A 26,895-nucleotide genomic window follows, 5' to 3' on the forward strand; every position below is an offset into this window, starting at 1 on the left:
GTAGACTTCATAACTGAATCAGAACTATTATAAAACTAATGCTTTTTAGTTTTATTTGATTTAGAATTTTGCCAGATTTGTTGTTGACATATTAAATAATTTTTTCTATGTTTGAATTTTCTTTTATTTTCTTTTGAATGTCTTTGAAAATGTGTGGAAAAAATGAGTAATCTTTTACATTGCTAATACTTAGATTGTTCAGTGGTTTATGCATCTCTTGTAATAGACTAAGATTATATTATATCTTAACTAATTTTAGAAAGTGAAAGGGTAGGCAGATTTCGATTTTAATAAAATATCTCAACATTCAGTATTGCAAAATGTCCTTAAGTATTATGTACAATTAAAGGAGTTTAGGGTGAAGTGACATTTAAATAAAGTCCAGTCATAGAAGTATTATGGTTTCTTTGTAAAAATTTTGCATCTTATAGATAAATTAACAACTACTAGAACACTTAGAAATGCCAAAAAATATTGTTCTACTTTTACATAAAGTTTTCCAAGACTGTGCATCCCTTTTATAAGACATTGCTTGGAATTTGCAGAAACCTGCATTATTTCATGGTTATAGTATCCCTCAGAGATAATCCTTGTTTTAGAAGGGACAGGATATTTCAGAGTAGAATTTTATGGTCTCCTAACAAATTTTAGATTTTTTATGATATCAAATATGTAGATTTTTGATCTGATGTGTAGGCTTATAGACTCACTTGGCTATTTATACTTGCTCTCAGAGAGACATAAAATATTAAATATGTTTCTGGGGCCTACAATACACCTATTTTGCTCTTGCCTCTATTATCAGCTTTGTGAATTAACCAGTCCTGGCCTGGGTACTGCTAATAGAGACAGAATGAAAATGAGGTTGTCCAGAGATTATCAGTAATTTAGGAGTATCACAGATGGACCTTCTAGATTCTGAAGTCTTCTACATTGGCACTCACAATGTTTTTTTTCTGGAAGTCAGCAATTTGGGTTTTTTCATTAATCTATCCACTACCTCTTTGCTGGCCTGCAGGTATGAAGTGTGTTTGGAAAATTTTAACTTCAATGAGTGCCCATAAAATTTTCGGTATTCTCAGTTTTATTTCCTGCTTTATTTCAGGACCTCATGTAGTATCCTGCGAGCTAAATAATCTTGTGTGAAGAAGAAAGGAGACCCAGAAGAAAAATAACATGTGTAACGGGAATATTACAGATGTTGAGGTCAAAGCCACTGCCAAGTAGTGTGACTACAGTGATGAAAGCAGCATGAACACAACCAGCACTTTCTCATGGAAGAAGGACCCAAGTTTTCCCTGCAGGTGATTCAAAACAATATGAAGCCCACCTTCTTTGCTAGCACTGACTTTACACAGATATCAAAACCAAAGACCAGTGTATTAAGAAGGGTACCTGGAGTTCCCAACAGCTGTTGCCTTGTGACATGCTTACTCTCTGGTAAGGATAAAGCATATCTTTGTAGGGCAGATCTGGATTAAGGTATTATTTTCTCAGAGAGTTAAGAACTATCAACACAGTCAAGCTCAACTGAAAGGTGCATTGCTGTTACTCTTTTTCAAGTAGGTTAAATGACCTAGATGAAGAAAATGAAAAAAAGACAACCAACCAAGCAAAAACCCCAAACTAAAACCCAACAGAAACAAGGCAGTCTTTCAATAGACAAGAGAATCAGAAGACAAATGTCCCATTCCTTACTGCCATACCAAAAGAAGCACACAATGATTGCTTTGATATACAAACGTGTAAAATAGAATAGTCCTACTACACTGAACTGTCTGATAAATAACAATCTCATAGGAAATCACACAGCTTGAATAATACTTTGGAAATCCCTATTCTTAATATATACCTAAATCAATGAGAAAATTCTAAAGAGTTTTCACAAGGCCCATAATCTGGAGTTTTGACTTGTCCTAAGCATAACAATTCTCTGCAACTGTAAATCTCCGTTTATTCTGCCCAAATATAAAAAAAAAAAAAAATAGGAAGAGTGAGAGCAAGGGTGAGATTAAGAAGAGACTGTTAGGCAACTGTACAGGAAACATCTTTTTTTCCCCTTCAAACGACATAAATTACTTGTCCTTTGGCATACATTTTTTCAAGTGTTATTTAATTAAAATAAATGAGAAACATTCAAGTTAAATTTAGCATAACAAATTATATTAGCCTCATGATATGATAAGAACATATATTACTGTTTCCAGCACTTTTTCTGGTGGATTTATTTTGTTGTGTGAACATCATTCTTGCTCTTCATTTTAGGAAAGGAACTTATCTTATTGCTATTTAAATCCCTTTCAGATAAAAGAGCACATTTAGAAAAACATATTTTATTATGCTGTCTCTGTAACCAAATTTTACTACACTGCGCTTTGTGAAGTGCATACATGTAAGGCATTGTAAGATTTATAACTTTGGAGAGGTTTTGCATACTTTGATTGGTCACAATTAAAATATGCATATATCTTCCAATCCTGGGAAACTGGGATCTATGTTCATTTTAAGAATAAAAGAAGAAAAACAACCCCTGGTGATTACAGAAGTAATTTATCTGGATTATAAATCATATTTTTATTCATAAATGTAGGACATGCTTTTGCAAAATAATTATAAACTCTTCTCATAGCTGCAGGGTTTTATTTCTTACACTTTTTTTTTCCCCAGTAGATGATATCAACATTTCTTAGTATACTTACAAAAATAAAATGCAGCTGCTTAAAAAGATAAAATCTCGTCAGATACAGAATTTAAGGTCACCTCAATAGAGTGTATTTTTAAACTCTGGCATGCCAAATAAATATTTCCTATTTATTTTTAATAAGTGTATATTCCTAACTATATTAATAAAGAGGATGTTTTCCTCTTTGTAGTCCTTTATTGAAATTCGTGTTATGAAAAATAAATACATTAGTTTAGGAGGAGAAAGTAATCAATAAAATTATGTACTTCGACTTGTCTATCTGCAGAAGTCAATTGGATGGAGGGAAAATATCATTAAAGAATTCCTCAGTGTTTAAAAGAAGACAGCTACTTGATAATGTGTATGATGGAAAAATATCTGGTTTAGACTTAAATTTGCCTTTTTAGGGCAGCATGAGTGACTCACTATGTAAAACATGCTTAGAATCAGCAGATATATTGCGTATTTTATGTGATACAAGTTGATTTGCACTCACTAGTTATAACTTATATTTTTATGTCTTCTAATATTTTAAGATTTCTAGATGGCCCACTGAGAGCTGGGTACTCTCACAGGCTGAGATACAAAATCAGGAAGACTTTATAAGGAGGCTTTAAAGATATTCTTTTTACCCCACTGGCTATGTGGAAAATTCAGATGTTCAGTCCAGAAGAGTTAATTCAGGTGCTGTCTAAAATTTAGGCAATGCTAGAAGCCTGGCTAAGATCAAATGACTCCTAACAAGTAAAAGAGGCCCCTTAGAAGCCCTATTCTTCTTAAAAAAAAAAAAAAAAAAAAAAATCAAACAAAAAACCAGAAGCCACTAAACAACCAAAAACCCCCAAACCCAAACCAAACAAAAAAACCCAAACAGAAAGGGTAGGGCTCCTTTAGTGTGCCAAAAGGGAACATCAATTTAGCAAAAAGGACTTAGCCACTCTGGAAGCCAAAGACAACTGCTTTCCTTTAATCCAGAAAGCGTTTTAAAAAGTTGCATGTCCATAATAAAAAAGTACATTCAAACACAAATTCCCTAATGCAAAACTGAAGAGGAACATAGTAATAATTTGAATTAATAAATAAAGAAATTAATATACTCTCTAGACCTACCAAAATTGTTAATACATTTGTTGAACTATAATTCAAAGAAAAAGAGTGGGTATTTACAAGCAGCAGGAGCCTAGTTGGGATAGAGGATAAAGCTGAATTTTTTATTTTCTCTCTAGGTATTTCAAAAGACAGTTGGATGTTTTCAAACACAAGAAGTGTAAGACAAGGTGAATTCCTTTATCTCAAAAATGCTATGCCTTTGAACATCTATATACCTGTTGAATAACATACCCAAAATGGTAAATTTTCTAATAAGAAATATTTGAGACTTCATATATCTTAAATCAACGTTTCAACCGTTCCCTTTGTTTTCAAGAGTGATTCTGAATATTAATGCTATGCCCCTGTGGATCTCCTGTAAAAAAATTCAGTTCTTTGAACAGTTTTTCATCTGGGGATTTTAGGTTTTGTAGAACTGCTTTATTTATAGTTTCTGCTTAATTTTTTTCCTTTCATTATCAAGTCAAGAGTCTAAATTTATAGAAAAGATCATGAATTAAGATAATCCTTACTTCTCTATCTGTGAGAAAGCTTAAAGTCATCCTCCCTAAATATTTGATTTCTCACAGAAAAGGAAAAAAAGAAAACAAAGATTTTAAGCTGAAATTGTCCAACATGACATAGTGAGAGAGATAAGGAGGAATTCCATAGGACTTGATCTGCAACAAGCAGAGCATTCATTTGGACATGCTATTTTAAAATTGGGTAAGTCACAGGATTTTCCAAACAACACTTTTGACTTTTTTTTTTTTTTTTTTTTAACAAATAAATTATAGGTAAAATCTCCCTAGAGCAGCTATACTTTAGCAATCAGGAGAGTGATCTTGCTGTGGATAGCAAGAAAATGCAGCATCCTAAAGTTCTGTCACTAAAATTTCAGGATGAATGCTAAATATAACAAAACCATGAGTTTTTTCTTTTGGCAATATCGGTTTCCTAAACAAATTAGCTAAGTGAATTTCAGTAATTTCTGAATATTTTAACCAGAATATTTGTGAAACTTGGGACCCTTTTGGAAACTATTTCTATGGCATTATATTTTCCTTCAAGTTAAAACACAAATGCACAAATCTTTCCAGTTAGAAAAAGGATAGAGACAGAAAATTGTGATATTTGCCCAGAAAAAGATCAATAATCATAAAAAACCCATTCCTACAGAAATCTTCAAATAATATAAACATGCCAGTCTATTTTTAACAAAGATAAAATACATATTTTCTGTTGAAGACCATTATACCTATTATATAGAATTATGTACCTATGTTAATCAAAATTATGTAAAATAGAATAAATATAAACATTAAAATAAACTGCAGTCAGTAAAAATCCTTGAAATTTTGACATGTATTTTTGAGCCTGGCAATATTGATAAAACTACTTTGCCATATTTTATCTCAAACCTACAAAAACCCAAAAAACAAAAACCCACAAATAAACTCATTCTTCCCAGTAATTTTTTTTAGTTGATGAGACAGGATTATAATCAACAAGCCATTCTCTGGTTTGTTTTTCTTCATGCCACCACAGGTAGGCAGTACATTTAACATTAGCACAGAAGGCAACTGTGGGTTGACCCTGTCTGGATGATGGACACCCATGAAAGCCACTCTTATACTGCCCTTCTGAACTGGACAGGGAAGAGTAAATATAACAAAGATTCATGAATTGAGATAAGGACAGGGAGAGAAATCACTCACCAAATATTATCATGGGCAAAACAGGGTCAGCTTGAGGATATTATAATTTAATTTATTACTAAGAAAACCAGAGCAGGATAACAAGAAGTAAAATGAATTGTAAAAACACCTTTTCCCACCCCTTCCTCCTTCCCAAGCTCTATCTCCTTCTCCTTCAGCAGGTAAAGGAGATGAGGAATGGGGGTAATGTCAGTCCATCAGAAGTTGTTTCTGCTACTTCTCAGGGGCAAAGCCTTTCCCCTGCCCCACTGGGGGGTTCCTCCCATAGGTGATGGTCCTCCAGGAGTTCCTCCAACGTGAGTCCATCCCATGGGCAACAATTCTCCACAAACTGCTGCAGTGTGGGTCACTCTTCCATGGGGTGTGTCCTTCAGGCACAGCCTGCTTGAGTGTGAGTCCCCTGGAAGATCACACCTGCTCCAGGGTGGGCTCCTCTCTCCACCAGGCCAGGAGCCTGCTCCAGGACAGGTTTCTCCTGGGTTTGCAGCCTCCTCTCAGGCATTCACTTGCTCCAGTGTGGGTCTCTTCCATGGGCTGCAGGTGGGTCTCTGTATCCCCATGCCCCTCCAGGGGCTGCAGGGGCACAGCTCCTTCACCATAGTCTTCACCACAGGCTGCAGGGGAATCTCAGCTCCAGTTCTTGGAGCATCTCCTCCTCTCCTTCTCCACTGACCTTGGTGTTTGCAGAGCTATTCCTCACACATGTTGTCACTGATCTTCTCTGGCTGAAATTACATCTCTACAATAACTTTTGTTTGTTCCTTAAATAGGTTATCACAAAGCCATTGCCACCATTTTTGATTGACTTGCCCTTGACCAACTGCAAATCCATGCTGGAGCTGGCTGGCATTGGCTCTGCTGGACATGGCAGAAGCCTCTGGCAGCTTCTCACAGAAGCTCCCTGCTACCAAAGCCTGGCCATGCAAGCACAAGACAGAAACTTACATTGTCTTTGGAAGGCTGTTCTGAAGATGAACTGACAGCCAAATTTGCCCTCTGAACAAGACTGTAAGCACCAATGAGACCCAAATATTGCTGCAGGATGTTCCTTGTTATGTGAAACCAATGTGTTTAAATACACCCATTGGCTCTGTATATGCTGCTCAAGAGGCAGTTTTTGGATTTGAAGTGAGCTTTTCAGAAGACACAGCAATACTGAAGGTATGCACTGCTCCCAAAACTTCTGAAAGAACAGAGCAATTATTGCCCTTTCTCACCCTAACACAAACCTCTGTCCTTATTATGATTGGACACATGAGTTGTCTTAAATACTTGCTGTTCTAATAATTGTAATTTAGATGCAAAATATGCTATGCTGTGTACAAGAAGCAGGATAACTTTGGTAGAAAGAAATATTTTCTGAGATCAACAATCAGAAGGGGAACTTCTGCTCTACACTTGACTTCTTTATTGTCTTTAGCCTAGAACATTTTGTTTTCAGTGATTTTGCTGCTGCTGAACTATAAATGTGCCTAGACTTTCTTTAATTTTTGTCTTGTCACAGCTACTACTTGCATCGTATACTGTAGATCCACTATGTCTTCCCCTGATGATGCATAATGCTATATGTAGTTGAGATTATCACCTATATATACAAGTAATATAATCCTTTAGTGTTTCATTTTCTTTCTTTTTATTTTTCAATAGCATTTGTGCCAACTTCCAGTCATATGTACCACTTTCCCCTTCTTCAGACCCAAGCTGGCAATTCTCATCCTGAATAGCTTTAAAATTGCTCATAGCAATCAATGACAACTGAGGCATCACTAAAGAATTTCTCTTATCTCTAAGCTCCAATTTAGATCAGTCATTAAGCCTGAGTAAGCCCGAGCTGTCATAGCATTGTCCCTCATCACGTGCTGTAAGCACAAAAAGTCAACTTCAAAATAAAATTTGTTCTATCTCTTACTACATTTTGTAATGGTCTAATATGGGCAATAAAGTTTACTGAAATAGGACTGTCAATCTTTGGAACACGGGTAACTATACAGAATTTTTATCTAAAGAAGGCTACTCTACTCAAATCTGATCCACATTAAATAATTTCCTTATATTTCTTCTTTTATGCTGTTTGATCTTGTTAGTGATGTATACTGCATTGCTGTGTAGAGCTTATTTTATATAAGCATACATTTTAGAAACATGAAATTAAAGCATACATTTAAATATGAGAAGGAAAATATCCAAATGTTTAAATATCAAGCATATTATATCAAGCATCTGAAGAATATAGGTATACTTCTGCAGTGTCTCTACGGAACCTTTCTTCCTTTCTGACAGTGTTAAGTCTTAAAAGTGACAGTTGCAATCCTCTGCTTAGGTTGTATTTGTGAATTTATACTGAATTTTCAACTGTGTCTTAAAATAAAGTCCGGTAATTTTTTTTGATTCTTTTTATTCTTTAGACTCTCTTTTTCTGAGGAGACTGAAGCTGAAAATAAAAATGTATCTTGAATGGGTTTTTTGACTTTCTGACAGTTATCTGTTTGGTTAAGGCCTAGTTTGAACAAAAAGTGCTGTAAACATTCATGATTTACAGTTCTTAAATGTTACAATATGCTTCAAATTAAATATTTATATGCTTCAAGTTGTTTTGGCATTTTTAGAAGATCCTAAATGTAGAATGAACAAGTTGATGCATTCATATTATGTTTTTTAGTTGTGTCAAACAAATGGTGATCTGCTGGATTAAACACATTTACCAACTCTCCTAAAAACGCAGTGGGGGAAAAATTAGAGGAAACACTTAGTGATGAAATGAAGACAGGGATGTCACTTACCTCCTGCCATCACAGGCAAAACAGACTTGATTTGGAGAATATTATTTGATTTCAGACCTAAATAGATTTGGATGGTGAGTAACAAAACCAGAATTTACAGCGGATCTTTTACCCTCATCTTCTCCTTTTTCCCACTCTCCAATCATTCCCAATTCTTCTACCCAGCAGCCTCTGAGCAGTGCAGAGGGCATGAGGGGATGTGGGTTATGGTTAGTACATAGCAGTTCCTCTCTGCTGTTTGTTCCTTCTCACATTTTTCCCCTGTTCCTGGGTGGGTTCTCTCCACTGTGCTCCAGGAAAAACTCTGTTCCAGCGTGGGTTCTCCATGAGCTCAAATTCCTTCAGGAAATATCTATCTGCTCCAACAGAGGGTTGCAGCGTGTATATCTGCACCAGAGTGGTCCTGTCCATGGGCAGCACAGGAAATCTCTTCTCCTGGTGCCTCAGTTACTGCCCCATTTTCTCTTACCTGGATGTTCGTACTGGTTTCTCACTTCTTCTCCCCTCACTCCTCTGTCTCTCCAGCATATTTGTCCTTTCCTATTTTAATTAAATAGGATTTAAACCTACAAAATGTTCAGAAAGTTAGATTTCAGGAATGCCTGTGGAGTAAGGAGCTTCTCAGTGTGAGTAAGGGCAGGATATGACACAAAAAATATATATTTCTCAGTGAAAAGAGAAAATGAGAATACTATTATAGGATCTTCTCTAGGATATTTTCCCACATTTTTTCAGTCTCTCATTACACAATTTAGTTGATAAAATTGGCTGTGATTTATAAATCATCCCAGCATGCTCAATATTTGTGTGGAAAGATAGGAGCATATACAGTTATGGTTTATGAAAGCTTTTTTTCATAGCTGAACATATACACCCTAATGCATTAATTTATCATTCCTTAATTTTCCTAAATTATATCTCTTTTTAGGTATTTTCTTTTTTATGGAGCTGTTAGTTGCAGCAAGTTTTATCTCACCTTAACAAGTGAAAAAGAATACGGCATTCGATGTAAACATAACCAGACACAGATATTTCTGATCACCTGCTATTCATCTGCAGTTACAGAGAGATGAGTGAATAAAAAGGAAGTGAACTGCAAAGCTTTCGGGTGAATACACATTATTATATACAGAATACATAGAATGCAGAGCTGTAAATTGAGAGATTGGTTCTTAGCTACAGAGTCTGTAACGTAGCCACAGTGACTGGCAGGTTCCTTCTTCAGCTTTCAGCCCCGCAGTGGTGAGCCACAAGGATGTACCTTCCTAGGAGATGTATGTAAATAGGTTTTGACCATGCTGCAGTGGTCGATGTAAAATGGGGGAAGTAAAAAGAAATGTCACAAAATGGTTCAGAAAATCTTGGTCTGGACTGCCATTAATGCTTTGAAAATTGTTTCATATACTGCACAAAGATGTAAATTTACAGCTGGATCCACAAATAGTGTGAACTGTATTTCGGAGAACTTGCTGGTTTTCTCCCACACTGCAGTTGTTTAAATGTTTCATTGCCTATTTTATCAATGCAAATAAATATCTACTAACTCAGTCTCATTTTCATAGTTCAGATTTATATGAAAGGAGAATATTAAATTTTCAAAAGCATCCAATGGATTTGATTCTTCTGTTAGGGTTAGCCATTTAAGAATGTGAAGCTGATAGAACATTTTCCATTCCTTATTTTGTGCCTAAATGCTTAGGACTGGTCATAATCAAGAAAAAAAATGGAGTGGAGGAACCATTTTTATTACTTGCTTACTAAATATGTCACTATCTCAAAATGTTAAATACTACATAAAAAACATATTCATACATATTTTCTAATCTGTTCTAACATACCTCATAATTCAATTAACTAGAACACAGTAATTTCAAATATATACACCTGCAATCTAGCTTGTACAAGATTAACCTACCTGCACGTGATTATTTTTTAAAAAATTTACTTCTAATTAAGTCATGTCAGATTTGCTTTGACTAATGGGCTGAATCTTGCAGATCAATATGTCTCTGAGAAATTCCAAGGTTTGGCTTCAATCCTTCACTATGGAAGTAAAGCAGCAAACTGTGGACAGTAAAGCCTGAACAACACAACTGCATGTGCAGTTTGACTTCCATGTTTCTGTCCAGTGCTTAAGCAAATGTTCCAGCTCTGTCAATTAACAACATTCCCTCATAGAATTACTTTTGCCTTGTGTACTCAGTTCACAGAAACTCTAGTTTGTGAGCAATCTTTGAAAAACAGTAAATGATGATACAAAGTGAAAGTCAGCAAGGATCGCGCCTCAGACAGTCACGCTGCTCTGCTGTCTGGCATTCATTTCAGAGTCTCAAATTCCCATATAGTATTACATGAGTTCTGAATCTGGTAAAAGGTGCTTAACTGATATCCTTGGGAAAAGAAATTGAACAACCACGTCATTACAAATTCTTTCTGTAACAGAAAGGAACAAGATTTTGAATCTTGATTAGGGTGTCAGTCTCATTTAATTTTGGAGCAAAAGTGGAGATCATTAGCCCAGGTACGTAAAAGAACCTTCTAATTTATTCTTGAAAAATTTAGAAAGCAAAGAATGGAAATATTCAAAATGCATTGGGTTTGGCGTCCCTTGGGCCATAAACAGAGCAGAAAAATAAATGGTTAATAGATAATTTGGGAATTTAATTTTTTAATTAACCCAGTATGTTTCAGATCCATAGGCTATCAGTAATTAATACTTCATGAAGCAGTAATAGAGCTGCAGTGATCTAAGTCCAGATTATCAAACTTCTAAAGAAGGAATATGAAGATTTAACTGTAAATTGCAGCCATTTATGTGCTTAGTTACTTGTTTTATTTTGTATTGTTATTAATGTTTAATCCTTAAACACTCTTATTTTATTTGAGCTAGCAGAAAATGGGAACATAATAATTACTTCTGATACCACTGAGGTAATTTTAAAAGTCAGACTTTTGTATTGCTGAAAATAAAATTTTGTCTATGGCTACTACTTGAGCTAAAAAATATAGTAAATATCTTCCTTCCACATATGTACAATCTAAATATAGAAATGATACAAGTTTAAATGCATAGGATTGGTATATTTCCTTACTGTTTTAGTTGAGTTTCTTCTATGATCTATTATAGACTGCATTTCTTCTAATGAAAATTTAAAATATGCGTAAAAATAAGGAGGTTACATAATTATATTAATTTTCAATTATTTGTACTTAAATAAATTCTGAAAAATTCTCATTGTCATTCTAATGCCATTCTTCAATTCCAAAAGTACATGTGAATTAGATCCACGCCTAAATGAGGATTACTCACAGCTCTTTTCAGATACTAAAAAAAGCTTACACATTACAGTTAATCTTACTAGCTAATACTTGCCAACAACATTTAGTAAGGGATTAAGAACTGGTTCAGGAAGTTAAATTCAGAAAAAAATCCAAAACAAAATAATTCCTCAGAGGTATGAAAGATTTTTTTTATTGATGTTAGTAAAAGAAGCTCTAGAGCCTGCTAAATATAACAAGGGAACCAGACTGATAGAAAGAAAAAAAAGATACTTCAAAATGTTTTTGCAGAAGCCATTCCAGGGTAGTCCAAGGACACAAGTGACTGACAAAGTTCAACACAGTGACCAGTGCTCACCAACACTTTCAACACTCAGGCATATATAACAATGTCTGTTGTGTTTTCAACTGGTCTCTCTTAAGTGGCTGCATTGATAAAATGTAGGTGAGCAGCCAAGGAAGGAGGAGAGAGGTTAGTATTCTGTTTTTTAGTAAAAGGCAAAAAAATCTTTTATATAGACAGGTTTGTGACATTCCTACTCTCTCTTCCTGTTAACTCCTGTTCTTACTTGTGAAGGAAAAATTTACAAAGAAAAGCAGGTTTCTTCTTTATCATCATATTTGTTTTCATGTGCTTTTCCTTCACTTAAAACCTTCTAAATTAGTGACTGTTTTGTTTACACAGTGTTGAAAGTTGCTGAAGACATTTAATTTCATACAGTACAAAGAAGAATAAGAAATAGTCATAAAGGATTATTATTCTTTTTCAGGTTTTCCACTACTCCTGCTTTCTTGGTGCCACATAACAATGTATTTTACATTACAGAACAAAGTACAATATACAAAAGATAAGCCTCAAAAAAAAAAAAAGAAATACTTTAGACAGCTTTGTTTTCTCCTATGTCTTTTCCTTCCAAGATAAGTGGACTTGGTAATGAGTAGAAGTTAAAATCTAGGTCCATTTTCAAATCACACTCTACCTTTGACTAAAACGTTTCCATATGATCAGAATTTAGAAGTGAAGAGAACAGTACAGCATATTGTAGAAGCAAGAACCTATAAAATATTAATCTTATTAAAATAGACATTTTCATCTTTGCACTATAGGATTGTTGGCATGGAGAATATCCACACACAGTTTCTGAGACATTGCCTTTTGTCAGTCAGCAAACAACTTGTAAATGTCCAATCACCAAATGAAGGATCAAGATGATTTGGAAAGTAAGAGGTCTTCCAAAGGAGACGAAGGCTGAACTCACATTCTCAAAGTATCTTTGACTGACAACCTCAAAAGGAAGGGAAAGCCATTTCTTTTATGGCAATTTGATAACTTGATCGTGGAAATAAAGCAGATATTTTACCTGAGGCCTACAACCTTGCAAATGTATTCATTTTTGTATTCATCCCAGGCTATCTGGCATTTACTGAGTTTTAAGGAGACTATAATTGCAGAGGTTTGAGTTTACAATAGACACATTATTTGCTTAAGACTCAAAGGTTATGAAAGAACTAATGGGATTGTAGCAAAGACCACAGTGGCAGAAGCAGGGAGGGAACATGGGATACAGTGCTGAGTGGCAGCAAGTATAGGACAGACAGTGACTTCTTGTTTGCAATTACTGCAGAGTTCAAAGCTAAGTGGAGGCTGAGAATCTTTGTCTCCCTACCATATCACAGCTATGAGGGACAGCTCCTGCAGAAAGCAAGAGGACCCAAAGATAAAAAAGATGTGACACACTGAAGTGCCTTTCTGTGACTCTGAGAGTTATATTTTATCTTAGACAAAATACTGTTTATTTCATGGTATTGTAAGCTTGCACATATACATGAAGTGAATATTATGCATAACCATAAACTGGTGGAACCCAATCCTTTAAGAATTTTCTCAGCAATACTAAATTCTGCCTAAAGAGTTCATTCCTACCCCTTAGACAGGAAAAGAGTTTTGAGCAGTTTTCGTCCAGCCACCTCTGAATTCTCCATCTGTTTGAAATGATCATTAAAATTTGAAAACCGACTCTTCTTTTTCTACATCATTCTCACATCCTCAGCAGCAGTAAAGACAACAAAGAAGTGGAAAGTAAGAGGATAACCAGAAGCAGCTAAACTAAGTGAAACTCAGACCACTGGCAATTCTTCTGTCTTGAATTAAATACAATGTTTGACATGCAAAATGAGGGTCAGCAGGCAGTTATAGCAAATCTGCAACATCTTGGAGCTAGTAGAAATTGTCAAAATTTCTTTATTCCCCGTCTATCTTTCTTGATAATATGACAACAAAGAGGTTTAGATTACACAAATCATAGAAGAAATTGAAGCTTTGTAATCTCCTCTGTGAAGTAGCACAAAGGAAGATGCAGTACTTTTACTGCAATTTTACTGCAGTCTTTTTCCTCTGCAAAGAGCAGAATGGTATGCAGCACTTGATATTTTATGTCATCTTAAAAAATGTAATTCTTTGGTACAGCAGCAATTTCTACCTGTCCTAATTGATCACAGACAATAAAAGTCTGCTCTTTTCGCCAGCACTTTGATAGAAAAGCTTCTGAGCAGAGCACTGAGATACTGCAGCACAGTATACTCAAAACATTTTAATAGATGTTTTACTTGCTACTTCATATGGTATTTTAAGTTACAACGTTTTATGTATAAAATTTCTTAAGTAGATTCAATCATATATATGCAAAGACAGTTTGTATGCAAGCAAAAAATCTGATCTAGATCACAGTCTGAACATTTTGTAATTTTACAAGGTATTTATCAGTGGTTCTGTAAATTACCTGGAATTGTTTGCCTCAAAATTTTCTCATGGCAATGAAAATTTGTATCCTGCCTTTATTCATTAGAGGGAATTTAAGCTAACATGCAAAAAAACCTCCTCAAAATATCTTGGATACATTAATATTGCAATGAAAAAATGTGTTGATTTTCAGGGGTCTGACATAATTTATCTGGAAAACTAAGCCATAACTTGGACAGGAAACAACTTTTTAAAATTGAAAATGTTAAAGATAGAAGGAAAAAATCTATGTTGAAAATATTTTGCTGTTTCAAGCTTCTTTTTTTTTTTCTTTTCCAAATGCAGAACAAACCACATGGCTGTCAGAGTCAATACTAAAAAATAGTTCAGAAAATTTTAAAAAGTGACATTCATTTATAGTGCTGGTATCAGTGTGAAAATTTTACTCTATATTAGTTTAAGTCTTATCATACCACTCTTTGTCTGAACTATAACAGCTGCTAAAGAGTATTCCACATGAATAAATGAAGGCTTCACATAAAATAGATGCCTTAATCAATGGAATGAATAAATACATGTGAAAAAGTGGAGAAAAGGCTGCAGGTCAGATGGATTCCCAGCGGGATATGTCTAAACCCCATCAAAGTGATGCTTTCTATCTCTGTACAGTTCTGCAGTGACTGAAGAATAATGACACCAAAATCAGTTGCCTTGTTTGTTTGGAACTTCTGAAGTGGATCACTGTCCAGTAGGCTGGGCAGAAACTAGTTTCCTTGAGTTCCATCTTGGACTCAGTAGCAGCTTGTCCTCCAAATCTCTTAATCGCTGTATGTGCTTGTTTTCCTTGTAGGCAAATATTTTCTCACTTTCTCACTAAGGCTCAAGAGAATTAATGTGAAATCATATAAAAGTGAACGTGAAATCCCAGAAAGTAGGAATCAAAGTGGAATAAACCTTAACTAATCATTTAGTCTTGAAGGCAGCCTCAGTGCATTTCCATGATGAGGAATATATGTTTTTCTAATAGGCTTTTAAAAACACCTAATAATGGCTATTTTGCAATCTCCCTTGGCAACCTGATCAGCAACTTGCTCAGGAACAATTTGTGCAGACCTTTGGTTGGAAAAAACCATGCAGTCCTCTTTTAGAGGCTTTCTTCTGAGCAGACATATGAAAAATTCTCATTCCCATTCAAACCCCTTTACTGAGGCTGGCAGAGTGTAAAGGATGATGACATATTTCATTTGCAAATCTCAGTTTACTCTCATGCCAGGCGCATGTGAAAGTCAGGATCCGCCTGTGGATCAGATTTTTATTCTTCTGATGGCCTTCTGCCTCGTGTAGTCATTTTCAGCAACAGACAGGACAGCAACACTAAAAGCCAGGAAGGATGACCCTTCTAATTGTAACTTTTGACAAACATCCAGTTTGATTCTTTAAGCCTGTATTTCTTTTCTTTTTAAATTACCTATCCACCTGTCTATCTATGTAAAAATGCAAATTTATGCATAGTGACTTCTTTGCAGATTCTACTTTTGAATATTTCAATAATCTCAATGATCCACTCATTAAAAAAAAAAAAAAAAGCAGCCATCCTTGCCCAAAATTCACCATGGGGTTTATGGCCATAGACATGTCTTTCATTTGAAGATTAGTAGGGTGTCCTTTGCAGTAAAATAATCATTAGAAGAATTCAGCCCAAGTAGTATTCTATTAAAAGATGTTTGCATAACCACTGTGGATAAAATCTTTGATTTACAAGAAGATCAAATATCATGACAAATGCATGTATGCAAACATGTACAAAGATATCTTATAAAGTAAATTTTTGTTAAAAGAAGCTTTTAAAAAAAAGAAAGTGTGAGCAGCAAGTTAAAACAGCAGTGCTTTGAGGAACTAGTCATGTTTTGTGATATGAAATGCACACAAATATGTGTGGTATAAAAGAGGAAGAGGAAGAGAAACAAGAGAGAGAGAAGGAGAAAGAAGAAAGAAGTAATTCAGGGCTTTAGCACCTCGAAGGAAAATTAGTCACATTTTCTAGGAAATTTATGACTTTTTCTTGGAAAATTTGACATTTTAACTGTCATTAAAAATAATTAATTATATAAGGTGTTTGAATGCAATTAAAAGGCACAAATGAATTTTATACCATGAAAAATCTCTCACAGAATTAAATTCAGCTGTGATTTAGACTTTGGAAATGATGTAGTTCCTTGTTCTTCACATATATTCCAAAAAATACATATTCAAAATATTTTCATTCCTCTTCACAAATCCCCAGATAATTGGGGATTTTGACGTTTTCACCTCCCTATTTTTTCTTCTATTTTGATACTTGTGAAATGGAAAAAATATCAACATATGAAATGTGACGAAAAGACCAAGTAATTGTTTCTTAATCCACAAAAATACCATAGTTACCATAGATAATGATTGGGAAGAAGAAACCCAAAATGTTGCCTCTTCCTAAACTAAAAAATAACTCAAAGCCAAACTCAAAAGGCACCAGAAGCAAGAGTTAAATTCACATAAAATATGAAAGCATCGTATTAGAACAGCAGTTCTAAAATTCCCATTCAGTTCTAAATGAACATTTTTTCCAGTTAGACTTGTATTAGATTTCAGCACTGCATTAGGCTTGGCATGCAGTGTCCAAACTAAACCTCTAAGATTTTGTGCTGTACTTAATTTAGACATGGATGACCAAGAAAACTCATCAAAAGTACAAGTTCTCTTATGTTTTATAAAGATATGGGTTGATACAGTATTGAAAGGGTAAGCTTGCTTACTTCTTACTTCACACTGTAAATTCCTTCCTGTTGTAAGTATTCATTTGTTGGATTTCTTTTATAGAATTTTTCTATTAATAAGTGGTTTAATACTGACTTAAGGATCAGGATCAAAGACTACTATTCAGGATAAGACCAAAGACTTTTTGCCTAATTATTTTCTCTTTCCTACTCTGTCTTACCACAAGCAAGAAGGCATTTGTTCTTGTTTCATGGGGTGTTCTAATACTTCCGATAACTCTAAATATAAGCATGGATGAGCTACTAAAATTTGCATTTTTTATAACCTTTTATATTGTGTTATGTATAATGTCATTTTTTATTTACCTGCATTCCACTTTGAACACAGCTATAAAATGGAGTTCTTAAATGTCAGTAATAACTCATACCACAAAGATTATGAAATGAAGGGCAAAGCTTACGCAAAAGTAAATTAACTGAATTCAAATTTTATCAGGGATATGTAGAGAAAATGTTCTGCTGTGGATATGATAGTGAGTTATCTGCCTTTTGCATTTACCCTTATACTGCAGACTCAGATGGGATAAACTATATGCCATAATATACCATCAGGTAAAAAGAGACATTCTTCAATTACATTTGACTACATTCATAGGAAAGGCAAATGCTTCAATATCATTGTCTACAAGTCAGAGAGATTGTCTACTGCAGCTACACAGAGGCATTCAACTCTGTAGCATAATTAAAGTGCAGCAGGCTGTACATTGTCTCTACACAAATTAATCTGCATTCACCAGTACCTAGAGAGTGTGAGTCCAGGAATTTGTTCAAAGGCTGCCTTTGGAGGTCAGGTAGAAATCCGTGCTTCTGCCTGCTGTGCCACTGCTTGCAGCTACAAGGTTTGGGCATCAGTGTCTGTAGGAGCCCAGAAGATAAAGCTAACGGGTATATCTCAAACAGCAATTGTTGGATAGCTGTGGAACTAGCCAAGGATTGACTGGGGGTAAGAACATAGCACAAACCGGCAAGGAAAAACAGGATGTGCCTGGTTTATTCCTTAGTAAAAAATATGGAAAATCAGTTAGAAGCCAAAGGGTAGTTTTAATACCTCCAATTTTATGGCAGAGTTATTTCCTATGTATTGATGCTTTCTCCCAAGTCTATTTTATAGCTCATGCTGAGCTTCAGTCTCTTACATGTTTACTGTTATTATCTTCATTATGATAGTTTAAAGCGAGCTCAGGCATTTCTACACAGGTTTCAGTCATCTTCTTTTTACTTCAGTCAACATATTTTAGAGGCCAAACATAAAATTTCAGCCTGAGGCACCACGATTTTATTCTGCCAATGAATCTTTGCAAAATTAATTAAAAATACACCTGTAATTTGAAAATCAAAGCACAGTAAAACATTTGGTGACAAAATTCCTAAAATATAAATTACTATAATACCATGTGCTTTCCTTCTACATGATAAAAGCACCATGTTGGCCTTATTATGATATATACATAAAATTATTATCAGTTACTGAAAATTTCCCTTTATATTTTCAACTAAGGAGAAACTAAGATTTGCATTAAATTTTGTTTTCACAGCTGAGCTAGGAGGCTTCCAGTGTGTCTCCATACTGGTAGACTAAGAAGAAACAAGTCAACATAGTACAGGTAAAATTAATGTCTGATATTAGTTCAACAGAACAATCCCAGGCCTCTGCATATGAACCCACAATGGACAAATAAACTAATACTTTCATGAATCATGCCCATTTTAAGGTTATCTGAAACCATTCTGCACTCAAAAGTTGTCTAATATACTTTGCTGACTGATTTTCTGAAGTTATCTAACTTCAGGTCATCTATTGAAAGTTGTGCTTTTGGCACAGAATATCTATTATGCTTCTGTTACCCTTTTCTTCAACCAAGAATTCTAAAGTACAATCAATAAGCTGCATTTCAAACTGTCTATAAATATATTGCTTGAAGAAATTAGGAACAGCTTCAACAAACTATTTTTATATTTCTCTGAAAAAATGCTATTATGCTGCAGCAGCTAGTTACTTGGGATTTTTTTCTCCAAATACAAACGTTCTTCTTGCTATCATGTTATCCTATTATAAAGAAACAGAATTTACAGATGTTTTTTATTGTATGGGATTGATTTTTGATACAAAGAAAATATGGAAAAGATTGTTATCCTTCTTTTCTATTATATAAGAGTGTTTAAATTGTCTCTCCCATCTATACTTTCAAGTTAGGGAGAACTAACAATTACAACAATTGCACAGTTGACACCACAAAGAGTGATAGATCAATACAATAGTCATTAATATGAATTTGTATCTTGCCCTAAGTTTAAATACACAAGTCTCTAACACTAAAATGTACGTTTATGCTACCTTAGTAAATTTATAATAGACAAAGTTTTGCCATGTGTACAATATGTATTTCTAAAGCAAAATAATTTACTTCTGTTTTTCTCCACTAGATCACTAGACATGTAACTAGTTTATTTGATTAAAATTTTCCCAAACTAGCCTCTGCAGTTCTTGGATTAATGCTTTAATACAGAAATTTAGAAAATCTCATCAGCTCTTTCTACACTATTCAATGCCTTCCGGACTTGTTGATCATCTTTAAGTGAGAAAGTATTTCTGACGGACTATGAATCTTTAGCTGAACAACTAGTTAGAGAAATCAGCTGCTAGTTACTGTGAAAGAAACAAATCATTTAAACTGGAAATACTCAGTGAGAGAGAGAAAGAAAAATAGTACAATATTATTCTCCCCCAGTATAATCACAATGAATGACATAATCTTTAAAATTAATTTATTTTATACTTTTTTCAAAGGTATCGTGTCTTGTAGATAAAATACATTTCTTTCTTTCAGAAGCAATCCTGCTAAAATTACTGCAATCATTAAGAATATGGTCCTGGTTAGAAAATTATTCTTTAGAAGAGAACGTGTACATGAATCATTTGAACTGTAGCTCCCATGAGGTTAAACTATCTGGAGATGAATATGGACTTAAAATTTGAAATGACTTTTGTTTGAAATAATGTTCACACGAATTGTTGATGAAAAAATATTTTTTAATGCTGTTTTCTTCCATGAATTATTATAAAATTGTTGCCTCTATGTGGATCCTAAACATTTGATGAAATAGATTTAAAACAAATCCATGCAGTTTTGGAATCAATACACCAGCTGTCATATGCATGCATAATAGTCTCCTAGTGAGTCTAAAAAAAGTAAAAAATTTTTCTCTCTATGTGTTTTCTTCTCCACTAATAAATTAATATTAAATAGGACAGATTAAATTTAGAGCTCAGTTAACATATCTTAACTTTCATCTCAACAGCTTTAACAGTTTTCAACTCAACTGCAAATATTTTTATATGGCAAAACTTGACATAAAACCTTAGACTAGCCATTTTTTTGGAAGAGAATAAGACAATGAAAAAATTTGGAGTGATATACATACAATTTTGAAATAATATACGTAAAAGTTATGGAGGGTATTATTTTGTTAGCTACCGTAAGTAAAATCCAATATTTTAATTTGTCCTGCTTTAGTTACAGCAATGATCCAACCTGACATGAATTATGTATGGTCTGGGAGATGGAGAAATCTTTTCTATGTAGGGATATAAGTCCTATTTCCTGCCTAATTCAGATCTCAATTATGTGGCCAACACTTATTTTGGTGTTAACTAACACTGCTCAGATGCACTGGATCAATTTTCATTAGCCTGTTCCACCAACAGCTCACTCATGACTCCTTTCCTGGGAAATGGATGAGATCTTCTGGACCTTTCCACACCATATCATAGCCACCTTCTGGATGCTTTGCATCAGCATTTTGCTCCTACCTAGGATTTCATAGTCACCTTTCACACCTTAAGTTTCTATTCTAAAACAGCTCAAAAGGGATCAGTATCTAGAGAATTTCATGAAAGTATTTCTCTCTCTCTTTTCTCTATATTTTAAACTATCCCATACATCTCAACATGAATGCCAACCGTTTTTAGTTGTATTTACTCATGAAATGAAGATACCATCCTAAATGGGAAATAACCATTTTTTTTAGATATAGAAAATCCTTACTGTACTATACAAATTTCAAGAGAGATGCTAAAGCAACATTAATAACTCCGAGCATCGAAATATTAATAATGAGGTCTCACAGAAAACATTTTATTTTCTTACAATGCTTGAGATTGTAGTAGATATTCCTGGATCTTTGATTTCTCTTGTGGATCATATTTTTTAGCTTGAAATTATAAACGTATCTTATAAATTTGCATGTTACTTTGATAGATAGAATAATTTCCATGACATTATATTGGAAAGAAAAAAAAAAAAAGAAGAAGAAGAAAGATTCCCACCTAATTGCATGGCTTTAGAGGCATGTGTAACATATTGTAAAAACAATCCTGAAAGAAAAAGGATTCTCAGTTGATGTAAAATCACTGTCAGGGAGAATTGTATTTAAATTAAAAAAAATTGAATTACTTCTTTGACTAGCAACATTAAATGGAAAAGTCAGAATATATTTAATATTAGCAAGAGAAAATACCTTAGTAATTTTGGTTTTATGTGACAATTGTTTCTCTGCTTATTGTATGCTTAAGGATAGTGTTTCTCCAATTTAACATAAGCAACTGCTGGATGGTAACCTAAATTGAATGAATAAACAGAATAGTGTTTCTTCCCTGTGGTCTTTATGTGTGCACTGTTTTTCAAAGGTGTTGGGGGTTTTTTGATAGATTTATTAATAATGGTACTAAAAAAGCTTTTATTCTCTTTTAGTTTATTTGAACAGTTTATGGGATTTCATATAATATGTTTATAGAGAAGAGTTTGTTTAACTTGTAAATACAAAAGCGCTTGGATTTTTTTCATAAAATGTCTTTTTAAATTCATATCTTTTTAAAATATGACAGTTACTCAGCCAGCTGTGTCAAGATCAGATGTATTCTTACTGTAAGATTCTTAACATAATATGTAGGAAGAATGAGCATTAAGTATTGCTACAAACACCATGTCAAAAGCTTTTGTCAGGTGATTTATAAGTCATTTCTTTGCCTATTTCTTTTCTGAGCTTCTGAGAAACGAGATACTGTGGTACTCATGAAAATCAACATCAGAATTAGCAGCAAACTTGAATTGGTATGGTAAGATTGGTTGATGAATTTGCAAAATGTGTAATTGGAGAGACTGGCCAAGTACCTTCAGAGTTCCAAAATCCAAAATCTTCAGAGACTGAAGATTGATTAGGAGGCAACAGCAAATGGAGAATCCAGTAATATATTCTTTCAGCAACATGTTTTATTTTTAATTTAAACTTGTGTGACTGCAAATTCCAGTTATTGGTTTTTACTAGATGAGCTTTGTAAGCAATCACAGCCTGATTTTAGAGGCAATTTTCACTGGTGAGGAGGCCTTAACAGACTGGTAACTTCATGCAAGTATCAAATAATAATTTTTGCAAGTATCAAATAGTAACTTCAAACCCAATTTAACTACATGCACCTCAGTTTCTAAACATTAATCATAATATTTAGCATAATTTTAATCTAATGTAACTAGGTTAGTAAAACCAATATCAGGTAAGAGATGCATGGCATGTCCCCTTTCTTACAACAAGAGAATCCAGGAGCATGGTGAACTTTTGAAATTCTGTCCCCTTGTTAAATAGTCAAAGTATCTTAAGATATTTGGAACAACACATGCCCAAGTTTCCCTATCCACACAGAAAGATAGAAGGACTGAAAAATGATTTGACAATAAACAATGTATTATAAATATAAATTGCTTAAAATTAAGCAGTATTCTATGTTAAATGGAGGAATTTATTGCAGAAGCAGAAACTGAGTTGGGAAGAGGATAGCAATTGACTGATTTGACTGAAATCACTCTTTTAGAGCTTGGGTAGGAATATCATCCATGTCAACTTAAAAACAGATTTATACCAAAATGATAGATTTTGTATTAATTCATGTGTTTTCAGACTTTATATGTTGCCCATTACAATTTCTTTCAGCTTAGATGTATTTTGTGTAGATCTTTTGCAAAACTTTCAATGTCAATGCTGTAATATTTAATATTCCACATTTATTGAAAGAATTTGAAAGCTGATGATGAAAATGGCTACTGCTTCTGGCTTTTGTACGTGGCTGCTTTTCTACATTGGCACACAGGGAATGTTTATTTTTCTGCTGTTGCCATGAAGACTGAAACCCTATCTTTTACTCAGTAAAAACTTAGACATTTTGTACAATAAAAGTATTGCAAGCTCACAATAACAGCAATTTGCAAAGGTGTATTATACATGCATTTTTACATACATCATTTAAAAAGACATGCAATTGCTTCAAGATCAACACTCTTTTAGGTTTGGTTCTTATTTTTGTTATATTAATGTGAGCTTATGGATGAGATCAAAGTCAGCATATTACCTATTTCGTCTAGTGTTCTGGTAGTCATTGCCTTTTTTACTCCCTGTGTTCATGCTTATTTACAAAAAAAACAGGACACAGAAAAAAAATCCTGCAAAATGAAGCTTGTTCTGCTTATTTAAACAAACATTTATGTTACTGCAGTTGTATTAAAGCTATTTGGAACAGTGTTTGGTAGCCATCAGCTGTATTCAGTTTTCAACAGATTGATATGATAATGTTGCTTTCATAAATTAGTGCTCCTGCTGCAAAGTTTAAGATAACTGAAAATGAAGAAGGAAAATGTATCAAGAAAGAGCAGAGTAAGAGGATCAGAGGAGCAGGGGGCTGTGACCACCTGCTGGAGTTGATATGGTCACAATGGTTAAGTGTATTTGAGACTTATAGGAACACAACTAGGGAGTTCTTAACAGAACAGAAAAATTACAGGAAATAGATATTCCCTCACATTTATTGTCAAATTTTCAATATATCGTGAAACTTGGGTGATTTGTCAGCGATATTAAAAATTCCTCTGGACGTTTAGGCCAATGTTATGATTTCATTGTATTAGAGTTATGATTTTTGTACTATGTGTATTAACAAGACCACAGAATCTTCTTTTACATGTTGGCAGACTCAAGAAACATTTTAGGAATCAAATATGTGAATGGATCATTATTTTTCTTTGTTTTTGGCAACTGGTTCCAAGAAAAACCTTGTTCTTTAGCAACTGGTTAATGTTGCAAGAAAGGAATGTCAACTCTTATCACTATAGTAAGAATGGGTAAACGACATTAAAGAATACACTGCAGTATCTTCTATGGTGCAGGGAGGTTGAATTATGTCAAAGTGGAGAAAAATGCTGAAAGGAGGCTAGAGTTTAAAATGAGAATTTTCCCTTCTAATTTTGTTGTATTTTCACCCAGGTCTGACTGTTGCTTCTGAATCTTCTGGAAGCACTTACAACGCCCCTAAAATACTCCTAATTTTAGTGGAGATAAGTATACTTGACTTAGGAGGCTAGCAAAATTCAAGGCAAATGGTCTGAGGACTTGCTCCAAGTTGTTTTTGTGGCCCAAGACTCCTATGGCCTGGGTCAGAACTCAGAAGGTTACAAAAGACTAGAAGGAGATGGTCTCATCTTGCACTTTTGAAATAACTCTTTTGAGTTATAAAACAATGAAAAGTATGATTCTATGCAACATTAATGGAGACAACTTTTAAAGCTTCTCCCATTCCTTCTTTTTTCAATGTTTTTTGAAATGCATTCTGAACAAAGTAATGCAAAGCTTTGTAAGCTGAATCATTTTCACAGGCCTGTGAAAATAGATACCATGACACACAGAAGATGGTTCCAATCTATTGACATTTTATCAGTCACTATTTGGAAGGGAAAATTTAATTCAATTGTTAGAAATTGGCCAATAACACAGATAGGCTAGATGGCAATGTGTGATTAAGGCTGCTTCAAAGATGTGTTGAAACACATGTCAACGTGTGAGAAAGCCCTGTATCTGTAATCAGAGAGATCAAAACCTTAGTTTTTGGAAGAAAACTTGAGTAGATTTCTGGATCTGGGCCATGATTGCACAACAGGAGACTGCTGCATGCTACTGTCCACTCTATTTAGGTTCCAAAAAGGTTGAAATCTGGGATATGTATGTCATCTTTCTATTCTCAATGATATTGTTTCTCCATTGCTAAAGAATTCAGTCTGGATATATGCAGAAATACAGCATTCTTTTTATCATACATCCATTCTTGACCTAGTTCAGGTTAAAAGCAAACATTGCTTTCAGCACAAGAGAATAGGTTTCCATCACGAATTATTTAAATGAGTACTTCCACATTTTCTGTAAGCTTATACTCTTATGGCATGTGAAAACAGCAAGAGAACAGCACAGTGCTCTCATTACACTGTCTGATTTGCACCAGAAATTGGTAAAATTTCAGTATTTCAACCTGATCAGTATGACTTAATTGCTGAAGGTGAAAAGCAAAGGTTAGCCCATCCACTCTTACAAACATGCTCATGGTACTGATTCTAGAACTGGGAATGGAAAACATTTTCAAATGGCTTCCATTGGGCTTAGCACTGGGCCAGCTGGACAAAGCTTGCAACACTTTTACAATTGTGTAATGGGATCTTACAATTATGGTCTCCACATTTCTTCAAAACATTGTTTTATCAAACACTTTTCTGAAAATCAAAATCTTTAATGAATCATGTAATCGTTGTCACTAAAATCTGACTATTTCTCTGCTAATATGTGAGGCAATAGAATCTGACTGATATCTCCTTTGTTTTTACTGCTAACAGTAAAAATGTGTTTTGAGATTGAAGTAGACAAAATATGACAGACAGGAAGAAATCCTAAAAGCATATATAGAAATAAGAATGGCATTTTGCCTTTTTACATAAGCGTTTTATTACCTGTAGTGGCAAGACAAAGTACAAGAACTATGAGGGGCCAGCTCATCTGATATAAATCAGCATCACAAATCAAAGCTCTAATCCCAGCTCTAACCCTAACCCTGGGCTGAGCACTTAAAGGTGTAAGGGGGTGAGAGTGGGACCAAGGAGAAATGTATGGAGGGAGCCATGTTTTGGCAGTCCTGTGTTCCCCTCGGCATGAGTGTTGTAGCTGCAGAGTGGGTGGACCTCTGGGCTTGTTGATTTTCTGAACCATAACCCTGGGCCTAACCCTAACCCAGGGCATAACCTTAATCCTAGGTGGAGCTGTAAAAGTTGCAGAGTGGGGAGACTGGAGCAAAAGAGGAACATGTTCCATTGTTATGGCAGTCCTGTGTTGTCCTTGGCATGCCCTTTGAAGCAGCAGAGTCCTTGGGCTGTGTGCTTTATGGTTTTCTGAACCCTAACCCTGGTCTTAACCTGAACCCAAGGCAATGCAGGTAAACCTGTCTGGGACTGAGGCTGCAGCCATGCAGGAATGTGTGGAGGGACCCACATTGTGGCAGTCCTGTGTTGTCCTTGACATGCCTTTGGGAGCTGAAATGTCCCTAGGTCTGTGGGCTTTGTGGTTATCAGAACCCTCGCCCAAGGCTTAACCTTAACCCTAGGCATAATTCTAACCCTAGGCGAAACCCTAATCCTAGCCCTGACCATAACCCTAAATGTAACCCTAACCTTAGGCCTGAGACAAACCCTAAGTGTAGGTGTGAAAGTTGCATAGGAGGGAGACTGGAGCCAAAAATAAATGTGTACATGGAGCCATTGCTCACCTTGGCATGCTTTTTGTAGCTGCAATTTGAAGAGCACTGATATTTATCAAGTGAGTTTAGTTATTCTGGAATACAAGGGTAAAAAAAAAGGAAATCAGAGACATTGGTCTGAAAACATTATAAATGACTGGGAAAATTTCAATTTTTATCTCTAGAAGTAAAAATTTA

General features: G+C 34.6%; 2 long non-coding RNA genes across 5 annotated transcripts in view; one reads left to right on the plus strand and one right to left on the minus strand.

The window, feature by feature from the left end:
- The window catches only part of LOC148223341 (uncharacterized), a 103,296-nt gene that overhangs the window by 32,702 nt on the left and 43,699 nt on the right, over positions 1-26,895 (plus strand). Inside the window, exons 6-9 of one of the 2 annotated variants that reach the window (XR_015804540.1) lie at positions 1,106-1,440; positions 3,910-4,498; positions 6,261-10,791; positions 18,638-18,706. This is a non-coding gene — a long non-coding RNA (uncharacterized LOC148223341). Of the gene's footprint in view, positions 1-1,105; positions 2,528-3,909; positions 4,499-6,260; positions 10,792-18,637; positions 18,707-26,895 lie in introns of those variants that run through there. The other variant, XR_015804541.1, reaches the window with a different exon arrangement.
- Positions 1-26,895, minus strand: part of LOC148223342 (uncharacterized) — a 58,456-nt gene that overhangs the window by 22,888 nt on the left and 8,673 nt on the right. The gene's annotated exons all lie outside the window — the stretch shown is intronic.

Source organism: Sturnus vulgaris, chromosome 6 (assembly GCF_052056855.1).
Source record: "Sturnus vulgaris isolate bStuVul1 chromosome 6, bStuVul1.hap1, whole genome shotgun sequence".
In the NCBI taxonomy this organism is placed as follows: domain Eukaryota; kingdom Metazoa; phylum Chordata; class Aves; order Passeriformes; family Sturnidae; genus Sturnus; species Sturnus vulgaris.